Raw genomic sequence first — 15,406 nt, 5'->3', positions numbered from 1 at the left:
CTATATATTTACTCAGATCTGATTATTAAATACAGTACACTCAGCGTTTTCATTAATGGCAGCTTTTTGGTCTAGGTATTGAGGAGAGAAGTGAGTCTAATTGGTTCTTTCCAAATTCACCATGGCTTCATCAATCAGAGATAAATTACCACATGCCTTCTCCATTCACCTTTCACTCTTAAGTATTCCCTGCTGACTGGCACTGCCTGCCAACTGCTGCAGGAAGTTGGTTTACCCACAGCAGCAGCTACTGAGCTCTATGAGGCCTTTGCCATTTCAAATGCGAACATGGAGCAGCTGCTCTCTTTACACCTACTGCGTGGTCTGAGTACAATTAAACAGCTCAGGAATTCCTCATTCACTTCAAGCTAAATGACTGGAAAAAAAGAAGCAGAGCTGCTCAACTGTGCCTTTTCTTTCCAGTCATACTACCTAAATCACCAACAGTAGGCTTATAATACCTTTACCTCCCACCAGCATCCAAAAAAGAAAAACCTGCTCAAATATGCTGCTAAGCATGTCTTGTGTAAATATTTTAGCCTTTTTATTGCAACACCATAATATTCAGTAAAATAAATTAAAAAACAAACACAGTAGCTGTGTTTTTCTCAAAGAAACTAGTCAGTAAAGAAATTACTGCACACATCTTTTATCAATTAGAATTATTATCTAGTCTGCATGAAATGATTATTAACTGTTGGCTGTGTTATGAATGGAGCTGTCTAATTCAGATTAATTTGGATATGAAAATAGAGGCTGAATTAGATGTAATAATGTACAAATCACAGATGCTCTCTTAAACCTCACTGTTCTTAATAATGTGGCAAGAATGTGTTTTTGTTAAATAACAGCAATCCATAAACAAAACCTACTACAGTTACAAAACAGAAAAAATATATTAACATAACTATATTTAAAAAGAGATTTTGTACATTTTGTAATTACTTAGTGTACTCTGTGAAGATATATATTATCCCTAGGAAAAAATGTGTTTTTATGCAGTTATCATTTCAGTAATTGGACACTGTGTGGTTTGGCATCACTTGAAAAATATTAAACTTTAAAACTTAAAGGATTATTTATTTAATAAAACCTATATACATTTCTTAGAGTGAACTTGACAGTATTCTAAGAGCGCCCTCTTGCTGTTACCATTTGGATGTGTTTCTAGTAACTAGCTCTTTAATAGGTGTTTTACTGGAGACTCTTGTTCACTTTTTACTGATGAACTCCTCCAGTACACAAAAACTGTAAGCTTAACAAGCACTCTGTGCTAAACATTCAACTTTCAGAAAAAGCTTCTGATGCAACGCCAGCTAAGGGGCTAGAGAGGGTACAAGGAGGAGAAGTCAGACTATTTACTACCTAAACATTTTTTAACATTAGTGGGTATCTCCCCCATGACAACCACATATTTTTCAAAGCTAACAGCCATGAGTGCTGAACTGTTTAACATTCAGACACTCTGAACTATGTACAGCAACAAATAACATTCCCAAACTGCTGAAGTCTTTTCCAAGTTAGGGGAGTTTGTGCATATCCAGGCAGCATAAGGTGCAAAGCAGAAACCAGACCAAGGAAGGGCTTCCTCACATAAAGCAACATACAGCCAAGCTTGACTTGCCAATCAACGTTAACATACATCTCTTTGGGGATGTAAGAGGTAAAAGCACACAGACACAAGGAGAACTTGAAAAATCCACACAGACAAATGCTAGGCACTGTATTTGAACCCGGGGTGCACTGCACTGTCCTGGGACTCATGAACAAGATGTGAAAGTATGTAATGCAATTTTTTTAAGGATTTATGCATGCCAGTGTTAAGTGTTGCTTAAGAAAGAAATTTACTGCCTTCCTACTTATTTCAGGTAAAAGTCTGAAGTGAATTGTGGCATGGTGGTGATAGTGGTGCAGATGTTAGCTTTGCTACCTCTAGTTTTAGAGCTTTCAAGTGAAATCCTAAACCTGGAAATGTTGGTTTGGAATCTACACATTCTGTATGTATTTACTGTTGCCTCCACTATATCCCAAAGATATACAAGTTAGATTGACTGATGGCTTTAAATTGTGTTTGAGTGTATGGTTATGTCTGGTTGTACCTGGCCAGGACTGACTACTGTTCTCTAACTTAAGGATTTTGAACTCCTATTGTACTGCATTGGAATAAGATTTTTTAGAAGATACATGAGATTTGAGTTGACAAAAATTGCAAGTACTGTATTGGTTTAAAAATTATTATAGCTGTAGGTAATATGTATTGAATTGTTAAATAGTTTGTAGATTATATTACTGCTGCCAGCTTTAAGGAAGACATAGTCACCTGTGCTGTGTGACTTCAATGATATTACAAATTGTTTTATATGTTTTACCAGCATTACAGTCAAAGTGTATTACTGCAGTGACAGGATGAGTGGAGTGGCAGGGATGAGAGGCCAAATATATAGCTTTCTTAAAATGATATAAAGATTAACTGGTGAGCATCTTACTTTCCAAAATAGTGCAACAAGGATGACAGATCAATAGATGTAATCCCCTGTAATGCTATGAGGTCTGAAGATTAGTTTTGTGTTATGTTCCCTTAAAGCCAGAGAGGTTAGCTCTAGAAACAGACACGCTACACAAAAGAGCAAACATTTATAGACACAAATTGAATATTGTTTTGTTCAGGTCACATAAAAACAACAGCTAGCATATTAGCCTACTTGACCTAAACATACCATTCTTCATTTTTAAAGGAACTGTGAATTTTCTCCTTTTACTGTACATATTGCCTAGAATCTATATTTTAATTGCATCTCTGCAAGAGGCAAGGCAAAAAACTAACAATTCCATTTTCATCATAGATCCATTGTGAAAAATATGCATGGGACACATTCTGACAATAATTTAATGGGTAGAAGATCTTTGTTTCAAAGTGGTTTTCTTTTCATTTTCTCATTGGTCCTGACACATCCATCCATCCATCCATTTTCCAACCCGCTGAATCCGAACACAGGGTCACGGGGGTCTGCTGGAGCCAATCCCAGCCAACACAGTGCACAAGGCAGGAAACAAACCCCGGGCAGGGCGCCAGCCCACCGCGGGGCGCACACACACACACACCCACACCCACCCACACACCAAGCACACACTAAGGACAGTTTAGAATCGTCAATGCACCTAACCTGCATGTCTTTGGACTGTGGGAGGAAACCGGAGTACCCGGAGGAAACCCACACTGACACGGGGAGAACATGCAAACTCCACGCAGGGAGGACCCGGGAAGCAAACCTGGGTCTCCTAACTGCGAGGCATATTCTACTATCTCTTCCCAAATCTGCCAAATAAAACTGTTAATTTTAACAACTGAACAGAAATGATGGTGGGTATGCACACACAAAGCTCAAAACACAGCTACCAGAGTTTCAAGAGTAACATGAGTTTTATTGGAAATTGTTTCAGTTAAAGATGATGAAAGGTGAAGGTTACAGATTCTGCACAGCAACACATAATATGTAGTCTTTACTCCCACCCTAACATTTGCCTTTGTCTACACCCTCCTTCTCCTGTTTCACCGTCCTTTTCCCTTATATTGGGTGAGCTCTTACCTCTGCTAAACTTCTGACTCCAAATTCCCAGGCTGAGAAAGACTGAAGCAGGAGTGACATTATGACATTTCAGGAGCATACCCAAAACAATTCCAGGTTAGCTGGGCCCTCACAAAAACTGTAAGACTACATCCCAGGAGCTCCCCCAGTAGTCCTGAATTCCTCCAACAGGGTTGCCAGTCTAAACGAAATTAACCATGTAACCCAATGGTAAACCCAACTGGAATGGCACCAAATGTGTTATGCCACCTAGCAAGCTATGAGAACATATTAACCCAGATAACAGACTTCAGCTGTTTGTTTTGGCTTGTAATCTGGGCAAAGTTCCACATCCATGCCAGAATGGTCACCAGTCTCTTCACAGCCCCCTTTACAAAACAGTTCTCCAAAAAGCTGACATAAAATTTACATTAGTTGTAAGATAATGTGGCCACAGAAAGCTTTACAACAAAAAAGACAATAGTTGCCAAATGTGTGTTAAGTGCACTGCCAAAAAAGTACTATCACAGATGACCTGACATGACACAACACTTTTCGGATATTGTCAACAATACTCAACAATGTCTTTATATTCTGAAAAATCTGAGTAAAGCCTTGAATTCTGCATTTATGGTCACTAACTTGTAGAAGCGTACATTGTAGTCTTTCCTCACTTGCTCCATTATCTGCCTGCTCTATTCAGGGATACAAAGCACTGCAGAGGTTGGTTAAGATGGCACAGTATTTTACTTAGCTACCTTCTTTTCAGGTCATATATTGTATAATGTTCAGTGTTCTGTATTAGAAGATAAAAATATTATTGAAGAACTTAGCTATCATTCACATTCCCTTTTCTGTCTGCAATGTTCTGTCAAACAGTATAAGACCCTTAGCATTTGAGAGTCAGGGAGATGTTTTATCCGCCGGACCTTTGGATACTAAACAGCCATTCATGCTGACAAAAAATGTTTTTTTACTATATATTAGGGTTACTCAGTATACCAGTACTGAAAAAGTAACAAAAAACACAGTTTTTAAAACAGTACTGTACTGGTATTTTTAATACTGGAAGTAAACATTACTGTTTGACCCCACTTCATACCTGCCAAAAAAAACCAGTACATGATGAACCAATGAACCGCATACACTAATACTAGGTTTCACATGCTGGAGACACCCCCTCCTTTCCTAGCTTCAGTGCACTCAAGACTTCCAGGGGGACCCCTCCTGTTTCTTTGATGTGATCAAGACTTCATGGGGGACCACACCATTGCTTCGATGCAATGAAGACTTTACAGGACAAAAATCCCCTTTTCTGTCTACTCACACTGGAAGCTCTAAGAGGGAAGCGACATGGAGTGCATAGCGCAACGCACTAGGGAGGCGTGCAATAGTAAGACGCACCAAGGAGTCTGGAATAAGATGGGGGAAAGGGAGTTTGAGGTTATCTGTTATAAATACGCATTGTGTGTTTGCAAATGAAGTAAATAAATATTTCACCCGAATGCCTTTGAAGGAAGAAACAATGGAATGCCCAATGCAAAAGTAAAAACAAACTCTGAGTTCATTCATTTCAACATAGAACAGTCAGATTTACTTCAAGCGCTTGATGCAATGAAGACTAATAAAACCCCTGGACCTGATGGGATTTTACCAATTGTATTTAAAGATATTACAGTCATTATTTACTAATACTTACTGTACAGCATTAAGCATATTTGATCAGTCACTTGATAAAAATGCATCAGAGGACTGGAAGTTGCAAATACGACTCTTCAAGAAGGGAGACAAAATGGATTCTGGTAATTACTGACCAGTAAGTCTTACTTCTGTACCAAGCAAAATTAAGGAAACTATAATGAGAAAAATTAGAAAAGTATTTATATGAAAAAAAAATACTAAATAACAGCAGCAGAAGAATTAAATCTTGCCAAACCAATATTTTTTTGAACAGGCACCTGCAATAGTTGACATTAGCAAAACATATAACATAGTTTGCTTAGACTTAGAAAAGCATTTGATACAGTCCCACACTGAAGATTAATTCTGAAACTAGAAGCTGTAGGCATCAGCGGTAACCTACAAAATGTTATCTCCAGTTGGTTAATTGGCAAGGGACAATTAATACAGATTAGAGGAGAATGCTTCAAGTGGAGCGAGGCCATCATGGGGTGTCCTTCAGGGGTCTGTTACTTTTTCCGATTTATGTTTGTAATATATATATTTATAATCTTCTTCTTCTTTCGGCTGCTCCTGTTAGGTGTTGCCACAGCAGATCATCTTTTTCCATATCTTCCTGTCCTCTGTATCTTACTCTGTTACACCCATCACCTGCATGTCCACCTCTATCCTTAACATCCTTCTCCCAATATAGTCAGCATCTCTCCTCTGCATATGTCCAAACCAACACAATCTCACCTCTCTGACTTTGTCTCCAAACCATCCAACCTGAGCTGACCCTCTAATGTACTCATTCTAAACCTGTCCATCCTCGTCACACCCAATGCAAATCTTAATATCTTGAACTCTGCCACCTCCAGCTCTGTCCCGTTTTTTGTTAGTGCCACCATTTCCAACCCATGTAATATAGCTGGTCTCACTACTGTCCCGTAGACCTTCCCTTTCACTCTTGCTGATTCCCGTCTGTCACAAATTAGTCCTGACACTCTTCTCCATTCATTCCACTCTGCCTGCTCTATATTAATAACATTGATTTTGGTATTGTTAGTAAACTTGTGAAATTCACAGATGTTGCTAAAATTAGAGGAATGGTAGACACTGGGAAGACAACAAAGGCTTCAAAACTTGGCGAATGCTTGGACAATGCAGTTTTATGTAGAAAAGTACATAGTACTACACGTCGGCAAAAGGAACGTCAATACATGATTTAGATACTGCCATACAGAAAGCAAACTCTGAAAAGGATTTGATTAAGCGCAAAAGGATTAAGTTCAAATATCATTTTCATCATCCAAGCACGTTAGTAAAATGGTAGGTTATATCATAAAAACTGTTGAATATAAATTGAGGGATATTGTGCTTAGAATATAAAATGTACTCGTAAAAAACACATAGCAGCACTTGAAGATTTGCAGAGAAGCACAAACAAGGTGCATCATACGTTTTAAGGAAATCTATCTATCTATCTATCTATCTATCTATCTATCTATCTATCTAAAATAAATCCAGCAGAAATCTTTTAGCTATAGGATGAATCACACACACAAGGACACCAGTGTAAATTAAGTATCTGGTTTAGATATTGGAAATCTTAGCTATTAACTAAACAAACAGGCTTGATGAACTGAATGGTCTCCTCTTGTTTGCCAAATTTTATATTATATGTTTTACATATATATGTTGCATTCAATTAATGAATGCATTCAATATATGATTCACGATGTGTGAGTGTGATTTTTTTTGTTTGTTTGTTGCTACTGACACTAGAGTATGGGAGACATGCAACTAAGAATTTAATTGTACTATCTGCACATGATAGTAAACTTGAACAGACCTCCATGCCCCTTAGTGCGATGCGAAAAGACGCTTCCAGTCTTTCATGTTGAATGCAATAGACCTTGATTTTCACTTGGGCCTTGATTCATTATTAAAAAAGAAAATTTTGGCTTTAAGAATTATTAAAACCTGGATTAGCTCGCCACTTAGTCTTTTTGTTCAACACTAAAGATGGCCTCACAGAACAGAACATAATGTTTTGTTCAGGGATGTTTTTAATTGCTCCTCTTTGGTCTGTTTTTAGAGCTGTCATATCTTTTATACACCATTGTGACTAGAACTGTGCACATTATTGCACATGAAGTCTTACTAATATACAATATTTTAGATTCTGTACATACTGTTCTTCATTTTATATATGACAACTTTTTCTAAAATATAGTGTTTCATTTGTCCTTTTAATTGATTTCTGCTTATTTACCGTATGGAACCTGTGAGAGAATAATTTAGATGTAAATAGTGCACTTTCAAATATATAAGCATTTGTTTTAAGAAATAAGAAATATCATGAAGAAGAAATATTGAAATAGTTAAGACAAGTATGTATCAAATGAAGGTTAATGTCATATACAAAATATACTCAGAGATCATTAGATGTCCTTTAAACAACAATAATGGAAGGCTGTCACATAAACAGAAATATCAATGATAACAGCTAAAGCTAATGATATAAGAAGGACAACAGTGTAATAAAAGTGGTCTTTTAAGTTATATTATGTGTAAACCAATGAACCAACCATAGTAAAAAGTATGCATTGATTGACACTATATGCAAATTAAATTGTTTATAAAACGGATGTCTCCCTTTGTTTTTTATTCATTCTGTAACAGACTGCTGTGAAGGTTGCTCTCAGTTCAATATTTACTGAACAGATAATTAATGACACAATGGATACGTTTTTCTCCTGCCTGATTACTGACTTAAAAAGGTTTTATCAAAGTTGGCCTGGTAGAGTAGAAGTTTCTTTCTTTAATTAATACGTTTGATTTCTAAAACAAACCTCATGGGACAGTGAATTGCTTATAAAGCAGAATATAACACTTATTTTTATTCAGTAATTCTGTTCTCAACGTTGATATTGAATGCCTACCAGTTACAATTCATGTCCAAGGACGATGTGACTGTGCATACACAGCAATATTATTTATTGATAAGCAGTTTTACTACAGTACAGTAAAATATATGTGAATTACATACCGTATATACTCACGTATAAGTCGGGTCTTGAAACCTGAAAAATCAATCACAAAATCAGACCCCGACTTATACGGCTGTTCAGAAATGTGACACTTACATTTTTTTTTAACATCTTCTTGCTTTCTCGAATCTCGCAATTTCTCAGACGCAGCACAGTTACCAATTTCTTTCGCTACTTCAACAATGTTTAATTTAAAACCAGCTTCATATTTTCTTCTGATCAAACACTCCATCGTAGATAAGGGATGCTCTTATGATAAAGGTGTATGAGGGTGTGAGATACAAAAAGCACAAATCAATGCAAACGTTGCTTCGGAATAGTTTGGGTATTACTGTGTGGTCACATAGGCACAATACATAGAAAAAAAGGCAGTGTGCTCCATGGTTACTCTCTCAGGTGGGCATTAGCATATCATAATCTCTTGGACCAATAGCATGAGTTTTCCGCATTCGACTTATACGACTGACATTATAAAATACCAGAAATTATACGGTAAAATCAAGTCCCGAATTATTCACAGGAGAACTTATCCGCGAGTATATATGGTAAATATTCATAAGAAGTTAAGCAAAATGACACCTTTTATTGGTTAACTAGAAAGATTACAATATGCAAGCTTTAGAGGCAACTCAGCCCCCTCCTTCAGGCAAGATCTGGCCTGAGTTGTCTCTAAAGCTTGCATATTGTAATCTTTCTAGTTAGCCAATAAAAGGTGGCATTTTGCTTAACTTCTCTCTATATCCATAATGGCTAACAAGGTGCAACACCCTAGTACTATAAATAATTTCCAAGAATAAGTCCCACACAAAATTATATTCCAATAGTAAAGCAGAAATGAAGCAAAATAAATACAAAAAACTGACTGGAAAATATGTTGTCATCCTTAATTGAAACGGAAGGAAAAAGCAGACTAATAGATGAAATAATATTCTTAAACAAGAAAATGTGTTATTTTACTGATTCTATCAAAGCAGGAACCTGTTCTGTCAATGGATCAATAAAGGGATCATTTTTATCTCCATCCATTTATTCAACTCCAAATACTTGTTTTTTTTCTCTGTAAGACCCCACTCCCTATCACTCTGAGCCTGACTAAAAAAATTCTCTGGTTGTACTTTTTGTTTCATTTTGACAGTGAAAAACCATTATGAGAGCACGGTAATGTGTTCAAATCCTATCTTAGGTGCTGCCTGTGTGTGATTGGCACATTCTCTTAATGTACGTCTTTTTGTTAATTACAGGTACTCCTGTTTTCTTGCAACAATCAAAGTCTTGCAGGTTAAGCTAACTGGCCACTCTTAATTGGCCAAGTGTGAGTGGATGTGCCTTGCAGTGGGATCCTGTACTGGTCTGTTCCTGCCTTGTGCCCAATCAGCCCCCTATTATCCTGAATTAGATTAAGTGGGGTTTAGAATGTTTAGATATATTACTTTTAATAGTTTAGTACAATAATAAGGATCAAATACTTGCAATTGTATCCTTTAACATAGTAGGTTTTTTAATGATTAAAAACAGAAATTGCTCTCTTTGCTCTGTTGATTTTGTCACTGAAGAACCTGCTAGTCCCTCCCTGGTAGATCAAGTTTACTTTAGACTTTTAGAAAATTTGTTGAGAATCTGCATTTCATTTCACTTCTGATCTTGCATTTTACATCACAATATAGTACAGACCACAGGAACCTAGTGACAGGAATGTCCACATTGGTTTAACATTTTTATGCAGTTTGTAGTAGCAAGTTTGGAAATCAGAAGTGTTTATTCAGAATTTACTGTTTTTTCCCAACTATAACACTTTTAGAACTTTGTATATGTAAATAATTTAATTTATACAACAAGATAAAGAATGTCTGTGCTCTTATGTTCATTCTTGTGTAGAAATTTTGTAGGAGCATGTTAATGTTTGCTGCCTTCACTTTCATAATAAAACAGCAGATCTGTTTCTCAGCTATGGGGCTGAAAGTGTAAAAGCCGTGAGTTTTATTCTGAACAACTTTGCCCACAGCCAAGCTGAATTCCATAAAACACTAAAAAGATTTTTTTTTGTGTGAAAAACTGATGCTACTGGCCTCCTACTATGCATCAGCAACATGCAGATCAACATATGGTCACTAAGTTGCACTCCCCATCCGATAAAATTGGTGTTAATCAAGATAAAGTGATATCTGTTCTGCATCTCACATACACTGAGGCACCCAGCAAGGATTGTGACTGTAAACTCACTTTGCAAGCTTTGAAGAACAAAAATACACAACAATAATCATTCATTTATGTAGGCCCAACATATTTACTGTAGTCAAATACAAAATGATCAAGCCTCCCTTTAAACTTTGTGTAAAAAATTGACCTTTCTTGCACTTTCTTTTAACAAATACACATACTTGGAGAAAATGGTTAAGTATCTCTTTTAACTTCAGTTTTTTAAAATATAGAATAATTTTTATGGATTTTTGCATCTTTATTTTATTTTTGATTGTTAAAGTTTTTAATTGTATTTTGGTGTTTTGAACTTTTTTCATGGCTGCAGCTATGTTGTTGCTGTTTGTAATGACATCCAATTATTAATTTTTTTTAGGTTCTTTGACTAAAATTTATGGTGTTCATTTTGATTTTACCATGCAGGTTTTTTTCTGTTGATCTCCAACATTTGACCATTGTATGTTTCTGGCCTTGCTAGTCTCTGTAATTCTCTGAGTGCATATTTTATCAAGCATTTCAAAGAAGAAAGACAGCCCTAACTGACTCAGAAATCTCAGAGTGATGCAGATTTGGTCCTGCTCTTAGGAGTAAAAGTACAATTATTTTATCAATTTTCCTAAATTAGGAAACTACTCGTAATTTCACCAGAATTTAGGTGAACTTCTGAGTTGTCCTAACTAGCTAGGAACTGCCAGAAGATGGCATTCAGGCAAAGATCAGCATGTGCATCCAAGGAAAGGTGGAATGTTTTGGAAAACAATGGAAAACAATGATCTTGTGATGGAATCATATTTTTAACAAATATTGTGTTACAGTATGTGATCTCTCCATCTATTAGGAGAAATTATGCATTGCTTTCAAAGATAAAAGTATTTGTAACGTTATGTCTACATTTTCATCCCCCTACAAATTCCTCTAGGCCATTACTGTCTGTTTCCGCTGCTATGCAAGAATAATCAGGCAGCACTCACATTATGGGAGGAGCAGGAAAAATGAAAGAAATAGCTTGAAAGAGTCTCTTTAATGTACCACTGGGCATCACGACTTTGGGAAACCCGTTTTCAAACTCACTCTTGTGTTTGCTGTTCAGTGTTTTTCAACTTTTGTCTGCCTTTTTGGATTCTGCTTCTGTAATAGATATAAATAAATACACTGTATTTGCCTACACTGTGTTCTAATAGAGTAAAAAATACTTGGAGGTGCAACCAGCTAATCTGGGTAAACCTGGAAAACTGCTATTAAGCCAGTAATAATTATGACTTTTTTTCTCGTTTCATGAATTGACCTAATTATTGGATTTTACAATTTATCATATATATTTTTTAAATTTACTGTAGGGTGTTATGGCTTTGAAGTTGTGTCCTTTTCATTCCAGTAAGCACCATGAGCATGTCTTGTACTCTTGGCCATGATTTAGAGGGTGGTGGTCTTCTCATACACCTGACAATACTTCTTATTACTTAAGAGTATGCGATGGACCAATAAATAACCTTAAGGTAACAATCAAAAGCCACAGAATTAATTAACATGTACTGTACAATTGACATAATTATAATTGGTGTTACCCTGAATAGAACATACAGTACATAAACATTAGTTAAATGTAAAGGTTCAACGTTCCTGCTGTCTAACAGACAAAGAATAATGTAACAGTATTTAATAGCCAAATTATAAATGAGATTTTAAAATGATTTAATTCTGTGAACAGAAATTAAATGAAGACAGAACTCATAAGACATAACATAATGTAATAGAGAGATGGACAAACTGACCACTACAAATTTGAGTACTGTATTTCCATTTTTGTTCATCAACTGCTATAGTTGCCAGTTGGGCTAGCATACATTTTCAGGATGTGGGGAGAAAATTGGAGCATCCAAAGAAAAACATTTACAATTGCTAATGTAATGTGTAGAATTCACATACTTTAGATATTACCAAGACAAACCAAGCATTTATGACCTGTGAGGCACCAGTGCTGGCCTCTATCCAATAATAATACCCTTCAATGTAACTCTAAGGAGTTCAAAGCCAGTTAACAGTATTTAGGTGTCTTTTTTATTTTTAGATGTATTTATTTTGTTTTTTATTTTTGCATTGTTTAGCTGGTGATCTTTTTGGAACAAATTTAGGATTCTTCTTTGATGCTGTTTAAATATTCACTCCCTAAAACAAAGAATACTAATATTATACAATATACTGCAATACGTTTTACATAAAAACTATACTGCCCTATTTAGAGCTTTGACCTAGTGAAAGTAAAATAATAAAAAAATGGAAAACAACAAAACATTTAAATGAGAATTTGTAATTCGGCCCGAAAAGCTCAGCTATTTCTATTCAGCCTGTATGTCTGCACTGCTACTACAATCATTCCATGTCTATCTTTACAATTTTTTCAGGTAATGTTTTATATAATTTGTATAAATAATATTCCTGACCATATTTCAGCAATCACAATTAACAGGTGTCTTCTTCAATTATTTCCATCATAATTTATACTCTGCTGTAATGTGTTGTTAAGTTTACAATTGCTTAACCTAAAAATAAATTCAGAAATCATACATTTTTTAATTACTTATCTACTGTACATATACATAGATAGACTGCACAAGACAATAATGAGTGCACTTATGCTCTTAAGTCTTTGATTGGTACTTTCTCCAGTGTAACTCAAAAAGAGGTTCACAACAAACCGATTTAATCAATAGTTTTTAGGTTCACTGATACAGACTCTTGTCTTTCTCTGTTTTTTGTGCTCTAAGCAGAATCTCATTTAGTTGGTAGTGGCACAGCTAAAGTTTTACATAATAACAGTTATGGTGGTTATGCCACTATGATCAGAAATATTGTATTGCACTAGCTGATAATAGAAATATCTGAATATGATCTGAATCTGTAAATATGTAAGTTTTAAATATAAAAAAATATTTAATACTAATATCAATTTTATAATACTTTATATATTGTGGTCAAATGCAGGAATGACAGGTTGTGGAAGGAGAGAATAGTTAGTACACCCACCAAGTAGTCCCATTTAGTAAGGAAGTCCAATTCATTTTCAACTAGTCCAGAATGCTGCTGCCAGGCTTCTAACAGGCACATGAAAACAGAATCACTTCATTTTAGTTTCTCTTCACTGGCCTTCTGTTCACTACAAGATCGAGTGTAAAATTTTTACTGTTTGTTTATAAGTCCCTGAATGGTTTAGCCCCCTTTTATCTTATTGATCTCATACACCATTATTCTTCTTCACAATCACCGAGGTCTTCTGACCATATGTTATTGGTTATGCCAAGATCTACACTTAAGCTTAGAAGGGACCATGCTTTTGCGGTAGCTGCTCCTAAGCTTTGGAACATTCTACCTGTTGATATTAGGTCAGCACCAACTTTGGTAAACTTTTAAATCCAGCTTAAAAGCCTATCTTTTTTGCCTTAGCTTTTAAAATTTTTACTTTTTTAATACTAATACTATTTACACTATTTATTTAATTAGTTTTGGTGTATATATTTACTGTATCTGAATATGTATTTCTGTATTTATAGAAGCTGTACAGCACTTTGGTCAACTGTTGTTGCTTTAAAAGTGCTCTATAAATAAAATTGACTTGACTTGACAACTGAAATAAGTGCCTCCATGGCCCTTTACCCTTTTGGACCAAAACAACAAAAGAAATATCTGGCTCTTTGCCGTCACAAATTGGGGTCATTGGCGGTCTGTTCAGCTTGAAAAAGACATCTCCTTCTGGGTGGCCAGGCTTCTTATATTATGCAGACTAGAAGGGGCGGGGCTAAGTGCTCTCACTGGGCGGTTTCTCTGTGCTGTGGAGAATGAAGGAGAAAAAAAAACGTTTGCGACAGTGCCCCCTCTTGCCCTAGTAGATTATCATGTACCTCGAATAAGCTCGTGAGGAGATCCTCAGACATGCATGTGTGACTATAAATACATAATAATATTCTGTACTGTGTAAAGAGGAATTAATAGCATCTAGTGCAAGTTCTCTCCAATCTGCACAATCTCCATTAATGGTAAAGATACTTTTAAAAAAAAAAATTAGACAATGCTGACGTTTGCAAACAGCATTCCAGATAATTGGCACTACAGCAATTAAATAATCTGTTTCATGCATTATGCTTATAGTGATCAGGTAACTTTACATTTCTCTGGATGATACTGATAATAAAAGAGTTTGATTTTTATTGCCATAAATCTGTAACTTTTGTGGCTGAATCTCAGTTGAGCTAATCATGGTGAATACGTATGAATCACTGAGGCTCTTTTCTGTTGACTTAAGTTTATGATAACAGTCCTAGGTCACAAACCCAATTTTTAAAATTATTTTTAACCTCTGACAAATATCCTCACTTTGTGTTTAATATGTTAAAAGAATAATTGACTTTCTAACAAACTCAATAGATACATATCTTAATGCATGACAGGTTTACACGGTCATTACTTATTTTTCATTAAGTACTATATAAGCAAAACAAAAATTAAACAGGATATGCACTAAATGAACATTTCATTAGATTGACACAAAGCTATAGCTAGTTGGTCTATATTTATCCTAAGAACAGCTTCAATTTGTCAGGACAGTAAATCATTTGTAAGTGTAACACAAAGTAACTGGTACACATTAACTGTAAATTATCCTGCAATTGCTGTATTTTAATTTTGGAATAATCATTACTCCTAATAAGTTAGTCCAACACAACCTGTAGTTTTTCAGCTGAATCAAGACCTGGGGCCTCAAAATGTTGCATATGCCCATTTCCACACTCTAAAGCTAAACTTGGCGTAAAGCCACACAAGCTCAAACCATGGTGTACGCAAGTTTTCGGCGCAGTTTTGCAAACTGGTGGCACCCAGCATCATAGCAGTGCTAATTCCTGTGTGGTTTCCCTTTATTTTTTAGATCCCTGAAAA

The sequence above is a fragment of the Erpetoichthys calabaricus genome, chromosome 4 (assembly GCF_900747795.2).
Source record: "Erpetoichthys calabaricus chromosome 4, fErpCal1.3, whole genome shotgun sequence".
Lineage (NCBI taxonomy): Eukaryota > Metazoa > Chordata > Cladistia > Polypteriformes > Polypteridae > Erpetoichthys > Erpetoichthys calabaricus.
The sequence above is the reverse complement of the archived record's forward strand: the minus strand, read 5'-3'. Positions refer to the sequence as shown.